This window comes from Ahaetulla prasina, chromosome 1 (assembly GCF_028640845.1).
Source record: "Ahaetulla prasina isolate Xishuangbanna chromosome 1, ASM2864084v1, whole genome shotgun sequence".
In the NCBI taxonomy this organism is placed as follows: domain Eukaryota; kingdom Metazoa; phylum Chordata; class Lepidosauria; order Squamata; family Colubridae; genus Ahaetulla; species Ahaetulla prasina.
In genome coordinates, this window is record NC_080539.1 from 66,286,354 (window position 1) to 66,301,730 (window position 15,377).

At 42.3% G+C, this 15,377-nt stretch overlaps 1 protein-coding gene across 1 annotated transcript in view; it reads right to left on the reverse strand.

Moving 5' to 3' along the window:
* CLIP4 (CAP-Gly domain containing linker protein family member 4) overlaps nucleotides 1–15,377 on the reverse strand; it is an 83,702-nt gene extending 68,325 nt beyond the window's left edge. Inside the window, exon 1 of the mRNA XM_058160487.1 lies at nucleotides 15,230–15,377. The gene's annotated coding sequence lies outside the window, so the exon portion shown is untranslated. The remainder of the gene's footprint in view (nucleotides 1–15,229) is intronic.

Below are 15,377 nucleotides of genomic sequence, written 5' to 3' on the forward strand. Positions count from 1 at the left end.
GAAGTACATTCTTTTGTAATTTTATGGTTCTAATAAAGGTAATACTCAACTATGGATTTGGTTTATTTTTCTCCATCAACCATCATAACTCATTGTAGTTTTTACTGAAGATATTGTGATAAATTCCCTTTTTTATTGCCCCTAAAAAGTTTTAACAGAAACATATATGCTAGATGTGTCTGCAAGAAAACAACCAAGTTTAGAGAGCACCAAGGACTCCTCATTTTAACCTTGAGCTGCAAGTATTCTCCTTCGTTGGTAGCGTGTATGCCAGTTTTAAGTAGGATGTTGTTATGTATCCTATGGTTCTACCAAAATTCAGGAAAATTGAATGACAGATGTAAAATTCAACATCTTGATAATCTCAACTTCCCAATTATGGTAGAATGCTTGAAAAAAAAATCTGTTAATGTAGATCACATGTTTCCTCCAGAAGTTCATACATAGCCATTTCTCTTACCATTTTTTTCCACAACAACCCTATGAAATGGGCTGGGATGAAAGTTTGATTGATCAAAAATCAACCAATAAGCTTTCATGATTGTAAATAAACTTGAACTTGGATCTTCCCAGACCTAATCCAACACCTGATCTACTACACTGCATATGCATAGAAGTCTCTAAATATTTGGGAACATAAACCAATGGGTATGTTATGCTGGCCAATTAATAATAATTCTAACACAATGGTAATTTCAGTGCTTTTCAGACTTTCCTGCTTTTTACATAAAAACAATACTTTGTATTTTAAAAATCCATTCTATGAATATGTGTTTAATGTGTGCATGTTTTATGCAGGTCACTGTAATATGATATTTGGAAAGCAAAACGTTTGCGCTGGGAATTCTTGTCTTCCAGGGATAATTTTATTGATTGTTTTCTTCAAAGAAATTGGAATTAAAAATGAACTGATAATTTTCTTCCTTTCCTAGATTAACATACCTTCTCTTGTTATTTTATTTGAAATATTAAATTTCATTAGGCTTTTTTTTCTTTCGCAGCATGGAAAATGGCCTTTTAAAGGAAGGAGACTCTTGGAAAAGCAGGTATTTCTCTGAGGGAAAAGGAATAGGCAAGTCATCTTCTTATCCTGAACTCTACATTGTGGGTCAAGGACTCCAGAAGGCCTAAGTGAAATTAGTAAGATTGGAAGAAGTCAGAACCCAGACTCAGGATATCTACATGTTGTCCTATGGAACCTACATTCCTTTTACTATCTATATCCAAGAAGACAAGTTATTGCGTAGAATTTGACAGCTGAACACTGTGAGGCTCTAAAATATATCTGTATTGCATTCTAAGCTGTAGAGCCCACAGCTTAGAAAATAAGAGTATCTATTTAAAATATGCAAAGATCAATAGTGTTGTGAGCCACAGAAAGCAAGTAAAATGCCAGTCATCTCCTACACAACCTAATTTTAGATAACTCTAATAAAGGAGTAAAGTCTACATAGTTTAGGGAATGACAAGGGAAAGCAGTCGATGAAAACATCTGGTGTAGGAGTCTCCTTTATCACTTATATTTTTATGAAAGTTTGTTGTTAAACTAAGAAAAAAGACTGCCATAGGAAGTGGGTATGCCTATTTAACAAAAGGATGCCATAGAAGGCATAGCCAGTTGCAAACAACTATTTTATTAGACAACAAAGAGTGGTTGTTCCTTGCCGTCCATTATTTACACATTAAGAACAACTGTAAAAAATTAAGAGTTTCTGGAAGTCTAGTTAACACCAAGGAGATGTCCATAGCCACACTAATGCTCATGGTCACTTTCTAGTATTAGCTTCTGCTGGACTACAAAAAGCTTAATTGAAAAGCAGCAATATCTATTAAAAATCTGGAAGCACAATTCAATAGTGCACATAACTCTTTCTTGGACAAAGATAGATGATAGAGATGATAGATAGATAGATAGATAGATAGATAGATAGATAGATAGATAGATAGATAGATAGATAGATAGATATGCTATCTATTACTAAAAGCACTGAGTTCTGTCTGTAAGTGAAGTAAGCAGATGATAATAGTATAAATAACTGGGATGAACCATGTATTGGAATAGTAACCCCAAAGGAGATTTTGGCCATCTTTGGCCAATCCACACATACTGCAAAACTAGGTTATATATCACCTAGTTTTTGACTGTATATCCATGTATTCTAATTAGCTATGCATCTTTGTTTTGTATTATTCTGCAGTGCCATCATTAATATATAAGGGAATAAAAATTTAGTAGCCGATATACAAGAGTATCAATTTAATACTTGTAATTAATAATTTCTTTAAAACTCTGTTTTTTCAGAAGTAACCTCAGTCATTGTATAATCACTGCTTCCATGTTTCAGGCTTCATCTTGTTTAGAAAAAAAATGTCACACAATTATAGCAGCTCTAAGATATGGATTTGAAGAGATGAAAGCACAATAAACCAAATCTTTCTTATATATTCCATTCAATTTGATTTGATTCACAGTGTAGAATTGCAGAAAGAGTAGAATCCCATTGCATTAGTAACGTTGATGAAGTTGTTCGATGGGATACTAAATCAGGTATCATTATTTAAAGCATCCTTTCCCAATGTAGCATACACCAGATGGATTGGACATCTGGACATGTAGATTATTCAATTCCAGTAATCCCAAAACAGGATAAAATCAAACAAATTTAGAGAGCATCAGCCTGGAAAGGTTCCTTTAAAACAGAAAATAGTCTATGTTGTGAAACATGAAAGCCGTAGATTTATTTTTTTCAAGAAGAATTTCTGTATATAAGCACACTCATTTGTTACTAACCTGTTTTCTAAAAAAAATCTGTAAAAGTATTTTAAAATTTTGTTTTATAGTTATGCATATTTTTGTAAATTTCACCACAGGTCTTCTCCACATATATATGATTATGAACATGACTTAATAAATCAACTATAAATATAACTTGGTAATTATTTTAAATATATATTTGTTTTTTGTTTTTAAATCTACTTTAAGAAACCTTGCAATGGAGGGATTTCTTTTTTTTACAATTAAATCTTTGTGTTTTAGACTATGTTTGTGTGATCTGTTGTATAGGCAAATGTTCAAATCTTACCTAATAAAATCGTGCCATCAGGGTGGAACTTACTGTAGCTTCAGAGGCATGCAAAAACATTCACTGCTTTTCTTAGGAAGAAAAAAGCTGTACAGTACATTGCACTGCAAGGTCAGCCCCAGTTGTGGTCCACCAGCAGCCTGCAGAACTGGCAGCAGAGTGGGACAGTGAGGAGACTGGGGAGGAACATGGGCCAGTCCTGGAGTATGGGGAAGGCTCGGACGAGGGCTCTGTGTCGGAGGCAGAGAGAGGGCCAGAGCCATCTGGGAGTTCTGCAGACTCCAGAGCCTCCAGAGTCGGACATCAGAGAGTCTGTTCCTAGTGCACGCATGCGCAGAGCTGCCAGAAGGCAAGAACAGCTAAAACAAAAGGGAGAACTCAGGAGTAAGGCCTGGAGATGATTGGCCCCTCCCATAAGACTTAAAAGAGAAACAAAGGCGCATGGGCCTTTTGCAGGAAGCAACGTTGTTAATTCTGTCCCAAGTCGGCATCTCTGTTTGATTCTGGACTCTGTGTGGCTTTGCCAATTAGGTCTTTCGCAGCATGTCAAGGGAGAGAAAGGTTGGTGATTCTCCCGAAGGACTTCTCCCGAAGGACTTTTTGCAACTGATTGGGACTAATCTGTGAATGAATGTAATTCACAGCTGTTGCAATAAAAGAGGTTTTTGGGACTATTTGTGTGTTTTAATGACTCAGGAAGCCTGGGTCACAACAGCCCCTTTGGTGCATGCACACAACATCATGGTGCATGAGGAAGAGGGGCTGGACTTGCATCTTGATGCTTCGTCATGGCTCAGGCAGCCTATACAGTAAATTGTATGAATTAATGTCACACTGGTGCCCTTTCTTTCTGTGTGGATGCCACACTATGGTTCCTTAAGTTCACATTTCAAAGAACAGAACAATTAAACAGTGGAATGATTTGCCTCCACAAGTTGTGGGTGTTCCAATTCTAGAGGTTTTTAAGAAGAGATTGGACAGCCATTTGTCTGAAATGGTACAGGGTTTCCTGCCTGAGCAGCAGGTTTGACTAGAAGACCTCCAAGGTCCCTTCCAATTCTATTATTCTGTTATTCTTTGCAATTGATTTTTTTAAAATTTGCTATCAAATATATCAGCTGTTTGCTGTGGAAACAGCAAAGGAATTTGGACATTTACAAGAAGGCAATGGAAAAAGTACCCCTGTTGTTTTGTCAAGAAAATTGCGTGGATGAGTTCATGAAGTCACCAGGAGTCACATTCAACTCAGTGAGTTGACTTGGCTTACAACCCGGAATGCTGGTAACCCTGTTTCTGTTAATATTACATATGTTCATGTGGACTACAGATAGTAGAGTTGTAACAAATTGGGACAGCCTATAAATTTCATAAAATAAATAGTTTCAACATTTATTTATTTATTTATTTATTTGCAAAAATATAAGTGCCATTTTGGAATATGAAATAATTCTTTATTTTTATACTGTTTATCCAGTATAGTATTTTTAGTTAGAATAGCATGTGATAAGTTCCAGTAGGACCAAAACAGTCACTCTGGTCAATGAAACTAAAAACACCACACAGAATATAAAACAGAGAATTTTCCCTTCCCTCAAGAGGGGGAAATGGAAGTTCTGTAAAACCTAGTACATGCAGTGATGAGATATTATAGCATCTGTATCTCTCTGCTTTGAGTGCTTTATTTATTAATTATTAATTATTAATTATTTATTTATTAATTAAATTTTTATACCGCCCTTCTCCCGAAGGACTCAGGGCGGTGTACAGCCAAAATAAAAACAAAGATGTATACAATTTAAAACAACAATTAAAAAGAGCAAATTTTAAAGGCTGATTATTAAAATTTAAATTAAGAAGTTAAAAATATTAAAAAACCCAATTAAAATACATCACCAATTATGCCAGTCCCGCTTTAATGAATAAATATGTTTTGAGCTCACGACGGAAGGTCCGAAGATCAGGCACTTGACGCAGGCTGGGGGGAAGTTCGTTCCAGAGCGTCACTGCCCCCACAGAGAAGGCCCTACTCCTGGGGGCCGCCACCCGACACTGTTTGGCGGACGGCACCCTGAGGAGACCCTCTCTGTGCGAGCGTACGGGTCGGTGGGAGGCAAAGGGTAACAGCAGGCGGTCTCGTAAGTACCCGGGTCCTAAGCCATGGAGCGCTTTAAAGATAGTTACCAAAATCTTGAAGCGCACCCGAAAGACCACAGGAAGCCAGTGCAAGCTACGGAGCAGCGATGTCACGTGGGAGCCTGGCGGCTCCGTTACTACTCAGCGCAGCCACATTCTGGACTAACTGCAGCCTCCGGGTGCACCTCAAGGGCAGCCCCATGTAGAGAGCATTGCAATAATCCAGCCTAGACGTAACCAGGCGTGGTGACCGTGCATAAGGCATCCCGATCAAGGAAGGACGCAACTGGCGAACCAGGCGAACCTGGTAAAGGCCCTCCTGGCGACGGCCGCCAGGTGTTCATCAAAGACAGCCATCCATCCAGGAGGACGCCCAAGTTGCGAACCACCTCCTTTGGGGCCACTAACTGCTTCAACAGTCAGCTGCGGATGCAGCTGACTGTACCGGGATGCCGGCATCCACAGCCACTCCGTCTTGGAGGATTGAGCTTGAGTCTGTTTCTCCCCATCCAGACCCGTACAGCTTCCAGGCACCGGGACAGCACTTGACCGCCGTTGGGGTGGTCCGGGGTGGAGAAGTACAGCTGAGTATCATCAGCGTACAGATGATAACTCACCCCGAAACCACTGATGACCTCACCCAGCGGCTTCATATAGATGTTGAACAGGGTAGGCGAGAGAATCGACCCCTGAGGCACCCCACAAGTGAGGCGCCTCGAGGACGACCTCTGTCCCCCTGTCAACACCGTCTGCGACCGGTCAGAGAGATAGGAGGAGAACCACCGATAAACGGTGCCCCCCACTCCCAATCCCTCCAACCGGCGCAGCAGGATACCATGGTCGATGGTATCGAAAGCCGCTGAGAGATCTAATAGGACCAAGGCAGAGGAGCAACCCCTGTCCCTGGCCCTCCAGAGGTCATCCACCAACGTGACCAAAGCCGTCTCCGTGCTATAACCGGGTCGGAAGCCGGACTGGAACGGGTCCAGATAGACAGTTTCCTCCAGGTGCCGGGGGAGCTGCCATGCAACCACACTCTCTACAACCTTTGCCACAAAGCGAAGGTTGGAGACTGGATGATAATTACCCAAAATAGCTGGGTCCAGGGAAGGCTTCTTGAGGAGAGGTCTCACCACCGCCTCCTTCAAGGCGGCGGGGAAAACCCCTTCCATCAAAGAAGCATTTATAATCCCCTGGAGCCAGCCTCGTGTCACTTCCTGAGCAGCCAGCACTAACCAGGAAGGGCACGGGTCCAGTAAACATGTAGTTGCATGTAACCTCCCCAGCAACCTGTCCATGTCCTCGGGAGCCACAGAATCAAACTCATCCCAGATAACCTCAACAAGACGTGTCTCTGTCGTCTCAGCTGGATCATCGCAATCTTGGTCCAAACTATCCCGAAGCTGAACGATTTTATCGTATAGATAACCGTTAAACTCCTCAGCTCGGCCCTGTAAGGGGTCATCCCGTCCCTCTTGATGGAGGAGGGAACGGGTCACCCGAAACAGGGCGGCCGGGCGGTTATCTGCCGATGCAATGAGGGTGGAAACATAGGAACGCTTCGCCTCCCTCATTGCCACTAGGTAGGTCCTAGTAAAGGACCTCACTAGTGTCCGATCAGCCTCGGAACGGCTAGACCTCCAAATACTCTCCAGGCGTCTTCTCCGGCGTTTCATCTCTCTCAGCTCCTCGGAAAACCAGGGAGCCAATTGAGATCTGCACCGGGTCAGAGGCCGCAAAGGCGCGACACGGTCCAAAGCCCCAGCCGCGGCCCGTTCCCAGGCCGCAACCAGTTCTTCAGTCGTGCCGTGGGTAAGATCCTCAGGAAGCGGCCCAAGCTCCGTCAGGAACCTCTCCGGGTCCAGAAGGCGCCTGGGACGGAACCAACGCATTGGCTCCGTCTCCCTGCGGTGGTGAGCGGCGGTCTGAAAGTCTAGGCGAAGAAGAAAATGATCTGACCATGACACCGGTTCTTTCACTAAATCTCCTAAATCCAGATCATTTACCCACTGACCAGAGATAAAAATCAAGTCTAGCGCGCCTCCCCCAATGTGTGTAGGGCCATCAGTTACTTGAATCAGGTCCAAGGCCGTCATGGAGGCCTGGAACTCCTGAACCACCGTCGACGACAAGCCGGCAGATGGCAGGTTGAAATCCCCCAAGACCAATAGTCTGGGGATCTCAACCGCCACGCCAGCAAGCACCTCTAGCAGTTCAGGTAGGGCTGTAGTCACGTAGCAAGGAGCCAGGTACGTGATCAACAGCCCCAGCTGATTCCGGTGGCCCCACTTCACAAGGAGGGATTCACAGCCAGCTATCTGAGGAACAGTGGACTCCCTCGGTTCCAGACTTTCTTTAATCACAACCGCCACCCCCCCACCCCTACCTTGGGTCCTCGGCTGATGGAATGCATGGAAACCCGGAGGGCACAGTTCGACCAGGGGTACACCCCCTTCTGTGCCCAACCAGGTCTCCGTAATGCCCATAAGGTCCGCGGACTCCCTCTGAATAAGGTCACAAATCAGGGGAGCCTTGTTAACCACGGACCGGGCATTGCAAAGCATCAGCCGAAGACCCAAGCTCTGAGGGTCTTGACCATCCGGGGAACGAGTGAAGACTGGGGGGCCGGAGCATGTGATCGCTTTTAAACATCGAACACGTGCTCCCGAAGAGCGATACGGCCCCCTGCCTCCGCCATATCTGCCCCTCCCACTCACCGTACAGATGGAATAATGTTCTCCGCTCTGTACAATCCCCTCCCCCCCTGTCTTCGGACCAACTGAAATAGTGTCGTGAGCCCGCGTTGGGACTGGACATACCCTCCCCGACGGGTCACTCCCCCTACCCCTCAATCCCTTCCCCCCCTTTAAAAGCCCCTTATTAAAAAACCTATTAAAAAAACCCCAGAGATTCTTCTTCGAGGCATGCCACCTCTCTGGGTCCCAAGACCCTTCATTAAGGTAGGCCCTCAATAAAACAGAGGGCCACTCCTGCGAGGCGGGGGAACCTCGCAGCCGTAAGAGCTCAAGCGCCGAGTAACTCATAGTAAGTTCAGGTAACAACGGAAGAAAAGGGTATCCCGAGCCAGCAGTTCACTACAGGTGTAGTAAAACCGACCCCCTGTCCGTATAAGATGTAAAACGGGGATCAAACTGTCCGAAGTCCGCTGATGGAATTAGCGGACCGGTACACCACTGCCAGGCGAACACCATAAGGAACGACCATGTTTAAAGTTAACTACGTCAGACAGTTAACAATCATGTCTGCAATGCCGCTGATGACAGAAATAGCGGCCATTATCGTTAACTTAAAATCAGCCATAAAACTAGGCCTTTAAAGCCTAGGATGGTAAGAGGCCGTCCAAAGTCGTTCACAGTCAAATGATACTCCCGCTGATGTCCTTCGCGGTGAGGTGAACGCCGAGAGCCGGAAAAAAACATCCAAGCCGTCAAGCCCTGCCGATGTTGGGGCCAATGTCTAAGCCGATGTCCAGGCTCAAGACAGAGCCGATGTCCAGGCTCATGACCAGGTCGATGGTATTAGGTCTTAAATCTAGCGGAAAAATTCCAGCCGCCGATGGTAACTTGCGGCAGAACGACAATCTGGCAATCCGGCAATCCAGGAGGCCGACAGGCCGGAAACCAACAGGCCGGCAGGCCCGCAAGTCAGCAGGGCCGGCAAGGCCGGCTGTCCATCTCCGGGGAGCGCCAAACCGCACCCCCCCGAAAATGAGCGCCACCGTCCCTTTCCCGCAAGCCGGCAAGCCCACAGGCCCGCAAGTCAGCAGTCCGGCCAGCCAGCAGATCGAAAAGCCAGCTGGCTGCCAAATCTTCAGGGAGCGCCGTTCCGCACCCCCCAAGATGGCCACCGCCGGCCGCTGCCCAGTCATGCCTCCCGAATCATCCACGCCGAAAACCAACAGGCCGGCAGGCCCGCAAGCCAGCGGGGCCGGCAAGGCCGGCCGTCCACCACCGGGGGGCGCCGGACCACACCCCCCCGAAGCGAGCGCCGCCGTCCATCCCCCGCGAGCCGGCAAGCCCACGGGCCCGCAGATCGACAGACCGGCCAGCCAGCAGATCGAAAAGCCAGCTGGCCGCCGGAACTTCAGATCTTCAGGGAGCGCCGTATATGCTTAAGAGAAGTTAAATTATATATAACATTTGATCATTTTTTCCAATAGTGTGGCAATGATGATGTAATCAGAAATGAAAGAGCCATAATATTAATTTTTGGAAAGTAAGGAATTAGTATATTTTTTACAATTAATATTAAAAAATGTGTTACTCCTACTGGAAGCTTAATGAGCCTATTCCTCTCATTTCCTACCAGCGTAATTGAATATTTTCTAATGAACTGGGAAGAGCTTAGGTCTGCAGGTTATCTACCCTTTCATTACATTATTCCAAGAAGCCACTCAAATATGCAGATTTATTTAATTCATCATTCTGATATTCCCCTTTTCTTTTCCAACTAAATGCACATCCAAGAAGTCTATTTAATAGGTTTTCTTCCAGCCTGGAGGATACACAAAGGTATGCCACTATAATTTGCCCCATTATCAAAGCATATCTCTATTCTGCCTTGGTAACAAGACCAGCAAATGAAGCTGTCCTGACAGTTTAGTGCCAGGTAAATAAAGTGTGGTGATTGAGGTGTTTCCTGCCAGCAAAGACATGCTCACTAATCACTCTTTGTCAAGTGAAGTGAGGCTAGGAGAGGAGGCAACTTTAAATCAGAGGGGTCCAACCTTGTCAACATTAAGATTTGTGGACCTAAACTCCCAGAATTCCCCAGAACTCCATGCTGACTAGGGAATTCTGGGAACAGAGTTCACAAGTCTTAAAATTGCTAAAGTTAGACACCCCTGTTTTAAACACACACACAAAATTACAGGTGAGGTGGGTTCCTCTGCCTCCTCCACCTTCCTGGGAAGCTTCCATTCACTGTGCAGATAAACTGTAAATTATCTCCCAGTCATTCTCTCACTATCTAGCTTACTCAATCTGTTCCTTGTGCTTTCTCTGACTCTCTTGTTCTCACTTCTGGCTTGTATTTTTTCATCACTGTTCTGTCTCTTGCTCCCTTGCTTGTATTTCTTGATTACTCACTCATTCCTTGCCGTCGTTCACACTTTTTCTTGCTCTATATATCATTCCTCCTTGGTTACTCATAGGTTCTCTTTTGCAAGTGGGGATCTTTTTACTGGTTGTCACTGCCATGTGAGCTTCTTGACAGTCCCTGCCTGTTAGTTTTTTATTAGGGATGTAAGAAGTAAAACACGAGAGTACTATTGCAAAAACTGTTTGTCCTTCTGACGGTGTTTCTCAATTTCTTCAGAGTCCTTTTAAATTGTGTGCTGCCTCTTTTTGCCTGAAGTATTATCCTTCTCATCTTTCCTATTACCTACTCCTATTGGTATCTTATGACTCTCACTTTGTTGGTTGTATCTTATGATTTATGATTTATCACTTTTTTACTTGTAGATACAGAGAGAGCTTATGCTCGGCAGACAAATTCCTTGTGTGTCCTATCAGACTTGACCAATAAAGAATATTCTATTCTATTCTTTAAAAAAAAGTATAGAAAAATCTACCACAAATTCATATCTCCAAATCTAATGAAGAATTGTGGCATGGAAATAAGAGAAGTACTACTGTGGATATGTTTTGCTACCCAGTTCCAGAAATAAGAGGAGAAGCAGGAAAGCAAGAAAGTATTGCATTGTTGATGGGAATAGAAAAAGGAAACTAATGGATCTAAATAAGGAATGTTCATCAACAGACATGTTCTGAGATATAGAATATCAGGGAAGAAAGAGATGTTTGCTGGATGAAGGAGTTGATAAGAAGTCAATATAAGTCAGGGCAGCATAAGCCCAGTACAATGAGGCAAAAGACAATTTTGGCAGCACAATGATGAATAAACAATGGAAGAAGATCAGAAAGAAGAAAAGAAAGAAATAACCACCAGAGAAAACAGTAGTAACTAAGGAAAATTTAGAGGAAAACTACAGAACTCACTGAAAAATTTGTGAAATAAATTTTATACCAAATTCTCCAGACTGCTTCTGCAATTGTAATAAAATGGGTTTTGGGTTTTGGTTTTTTGTGTGGGGTGGTTGTTGTTGTTTTGCCAGTTTGCACGGTTAACCCACTCCTGAATTTCACTGAGAACTCAAAAGACAAGGGGAAAAAATGTTGGTATTGGCTTTTCTCTCTTTTTCTTTCATGTTCTAGATTAAAAATACATTTGCAATCTTTTTCTTTTTATATTACTCCCATTACTAATGTATCTTTCAAAATTATCCTTTTCAATATAATATCCACACATCCTGTGGATAGCTAGCATTTTAAAGCTGAAAAGTATGAGCTTTTGCAGCCTACTCATTTGGGAAGCAATTAGGAATTTCTTTTATTTTTAATGGGCCTATGGTTTGACATCTTCAGCATTTGAAAATGGAATGAAAAATGTGTGTTTTGCCTACCCTGTGGAGAATTAGCCTACCAGTTTTCAACATGATCTAGGGTACCCTTTTACAGACAAGGAAAATTATTCATCTATATCAGGGGTGTCAAACTCAAGGCTCGGGGGCCGAATCTGGCCCACAGGGTGCTTAGATCTGGCCTATGGAGCTGCCCTAGAAACAGCAAAGGATTGGCCCATGGTGCCTCTGCCAATGAAAACGAAGCTCAGGAGGTCTGCAAGCAGCCCTCCTGAGTTCCGTTTTCGTTGGCAGAGGGTTGCAGGATGCCATTGCAGCCAAAAAAAAGAGCTCAGGAGTCCATTTTTGCTGGCAGAGTACTCAGGCCACCACTGGCGCCCCAACACGAATGCCGTTGAACTGGCCACACCCACCCTGGCCCCCCAAAGTCAAACACAACCCTGATGCAGCCCTCAATGAAATTGAGTTTGACACCCCTGATCTATACACTACTAAAACTCTCTTTTTGATACTTTGTGACCTTCAATTGGGTGAAATACTGGATTTTAGAACAAAATTTTGCGAGCAAAGGTACTTCAGACAGCTAAGTTACAGAATGCCATGACCCTTTACTCCAGAGGAACTGAAATTTGGGACCTTCTTTTGCTGTTTCATTTTTTCCCTGCTGTTCAGTGCTACTGCTGTGCTGCCATAGTCACCTACAGTCATGTGATCATATTTGTTCCTTCATTTTCAACATTCCCAGAGCTTCCCACAAGTTGTAGGGAACCTGGAAGGCACTGATATGATTGCTGAAGCTCTTTGCCACCTTCCTCCTAGCAAAGTTTTTGCTGGTGGGAAGCTTGCAGGAAGAGTCAGTAGAGAAATGGTGTATCCATCCCATAGAAGCACAGTCCTTCTGTATTTGCCCTAAACTAGCCAGCCATGAATTCCTTGCTCCCTCCTCCATATAGCAGAAGCTGTTGGGCTTCTGCGGGTTGGGCTGGGAAAAGAAGGGAAGGGAAGGGAAGGGAAAATTTCCAGTGCTCACTGCCAATTTTCCACAGAAATGGGGAAGCTGACAAGAAATTGTTATTTTGCCTGCCTGTGATCATTCTGTTTAGGTAAACAATGGCCCAATAGGTTATGGCTGGTCTAGGTTTGATTTAAAATAACAGGTTTTAATGATTAAGGGGTCATCTACCTTTCATATTTTGATCTGAGATGAATGTATAACTTTACCATTTGGGGTCCAACAGATGTGAAATCTGCAGACATACTTCTATTCTCCATGAAGTCAAGCCATTCTCCAAAGCACCTGAAGGCAGGACAAGAAGCAATGGATGGAAACTAATCAAGGAAAGAAATAATCTAGAACTAAGGAGAAATTTCCTGACAGTTAATCAGTGGAACAACTTGCCTCCAGAATGTGAATGCTCCAACCTGTAAGTTTTTAAGAAGAGATTGGACAGTCATTTCTCTGAAATGGTATAGGTTTTCTACCTGAGCAGGGGGTTGGACTAGAAGACCTCCAAGGTACCTTCCAACTCTGTTATTCTGTTATTCTTTAAGAATATCTTTTGAGATTTTTTTTAAAAAATGTGAAAATTTTATCTTTTGATAATTCCTTGAGAATGCTGTACATACAGAAATCACACCTTTTAAAAATTATTTTACATGCATTCATGTCCTCCCTTTGGACATTCAGAAAAACAACCCTAAATAAACTGGTTCAAAGATTATTTATAATGGAAGTAAAAAGCAAGTATCATAATCAGTTAGGCTTTCCCGATTTCTTTCTCTTAACCTTCCCCCATAAAACTGATCTTAGATGCTGATTTTGGCAATTTTAAACTCATTTGGGATGGATCTATGTATATGCTATGCAATCTTTGAAATGAAGTAGAGTTTGAAAAACGCTCATTTTCAGAATAAGGCAAAGCAATAAAATTCCTATGGTTGCCACCAAATCTCAAAATTTATACAAAAATTGTAAGCAAAGCACTTTAACTATAACTCAATCATTATTTCCTGGTATTGTAGAAATTCAGATCAAATTGGAGATATCTGTTACTTTCAGAGCCAATTTATCACTGACTTCTTAAAGCAGTTCCTTCAAGTTTTCTCCAGTTGCCAAGGAGCAGTATTATGCAACACCAAGTTCAAACTAGCAACATTGATTTGAATGAAGATCTTTTTTTTTAAAATGTGGATTTATTTTTAACTTATGAAATCTAAATTAAAATAGGAATATACATTTCTTTATTTGGGATAAAACATATGCACAGCTCTAAAGTTACCACACATTAAAGCCACTTTCCAAAGAATGAGTAACATTCAGTATCATTTTATGCTTGTTCTTATTCTAGAACTAAAAAACCCAATTTGGTTCATTTTATTAACTGTTGTTTCCAAAATGTTCAGGAGTGAAAGTCTTCCGCTTTATTGTTAGCCAAAAGGTGTATTTGATTTTCACAATAAACAGGAACACTTTGCAAATTTAACTGCTTTAATATGGACATATAGACAGTATTATAGCATGGAACTTGACACACAATGAGGCTGTTCTTTGGCTTCTCATCATGTTTCAATACATTTATGAAAGTTTATGGGGTGTCACTTCCTCAGCCAGGAGCTAACAGTTGGCAAGGACACAAAATAAAGATTTCATAAAGCATTTTTTCTGTACAGCTTTACCTGTACAATAGCTTTCTTGGCCACAGAGGTCATATATGCCTTGTTTAAATCATGAAGCTTGGACAACATGAAATTCACTGTGCTGAGATCTAAATCAGAAATAAGTAGCCACAATGTTTATATTTTCTATCAGTTCAGGGTATGGGAGCCCTACCTTTTTTTTACATCTGACCAGAACCATGGTTCAAGAAAGTGGGATCCTAAATAGGATCCTAAGATAATGCAATATAATTCAACATCCTGATTTTGAATTGATTAATTAGGTGCAAGTTGGTATTAACATTTAGTGACCACATAGATGGATTTTCTTCGGGACAATCCTCCCCAACTCAGTTTTTTCAGATTTTCCAAAAGTGCACAATGCCACAGTAACTGACTCCATCCACCCTGCTATTGATCATTCTCTTCTTCTCTTCCCTTCTGTAGCATTTTTAAAGGAGCTAGATCTTCACATAATGTGTCCAAAATATGATAATTTGAGTCCAATTAAATTCTATTTATCTGACTATCCATGGTATTCTCAGGAATACTTACTTTAAGTATAATTTCTTTAAATGAATATATTTTTCCATCATGATAGTGACATTTTACTTAAGATTACAAGATAAAAAAATTAATGACATTAAGGTGACCAGGCAATCCCATGTTTTGGACAATAACTGAGTACCTCGGGACACATTGCAACAGAAATCTTCCATGGAAGGCAGATCTTCTGATCTACTGAGTTGTTTCTCCCTTTTGATTTTTTTCTTTTTTAATATTAAAAATGGCACCATAGTTCTGCCTTCACTTTACTCTACAAGGGAATATTTGATATATCTGTATAGTTTTCTTCAATAATAGAAAAGAAAGAGGTAGAAAGGAATTAAAAATTTATCTCCTCCCAAATTCTTACCGTTTTCCAGCTTATCTTGTAGTTTGCAGCCCTTGCAATTACATTTTTTTAAAGGGAAGAGACTGATGAAGAAAACTGGATGCCACTGAACATATTCTCCAGCTTGACCTTGGGGAGAGCATGCTTGCAGATACCATATCTGGCTAAT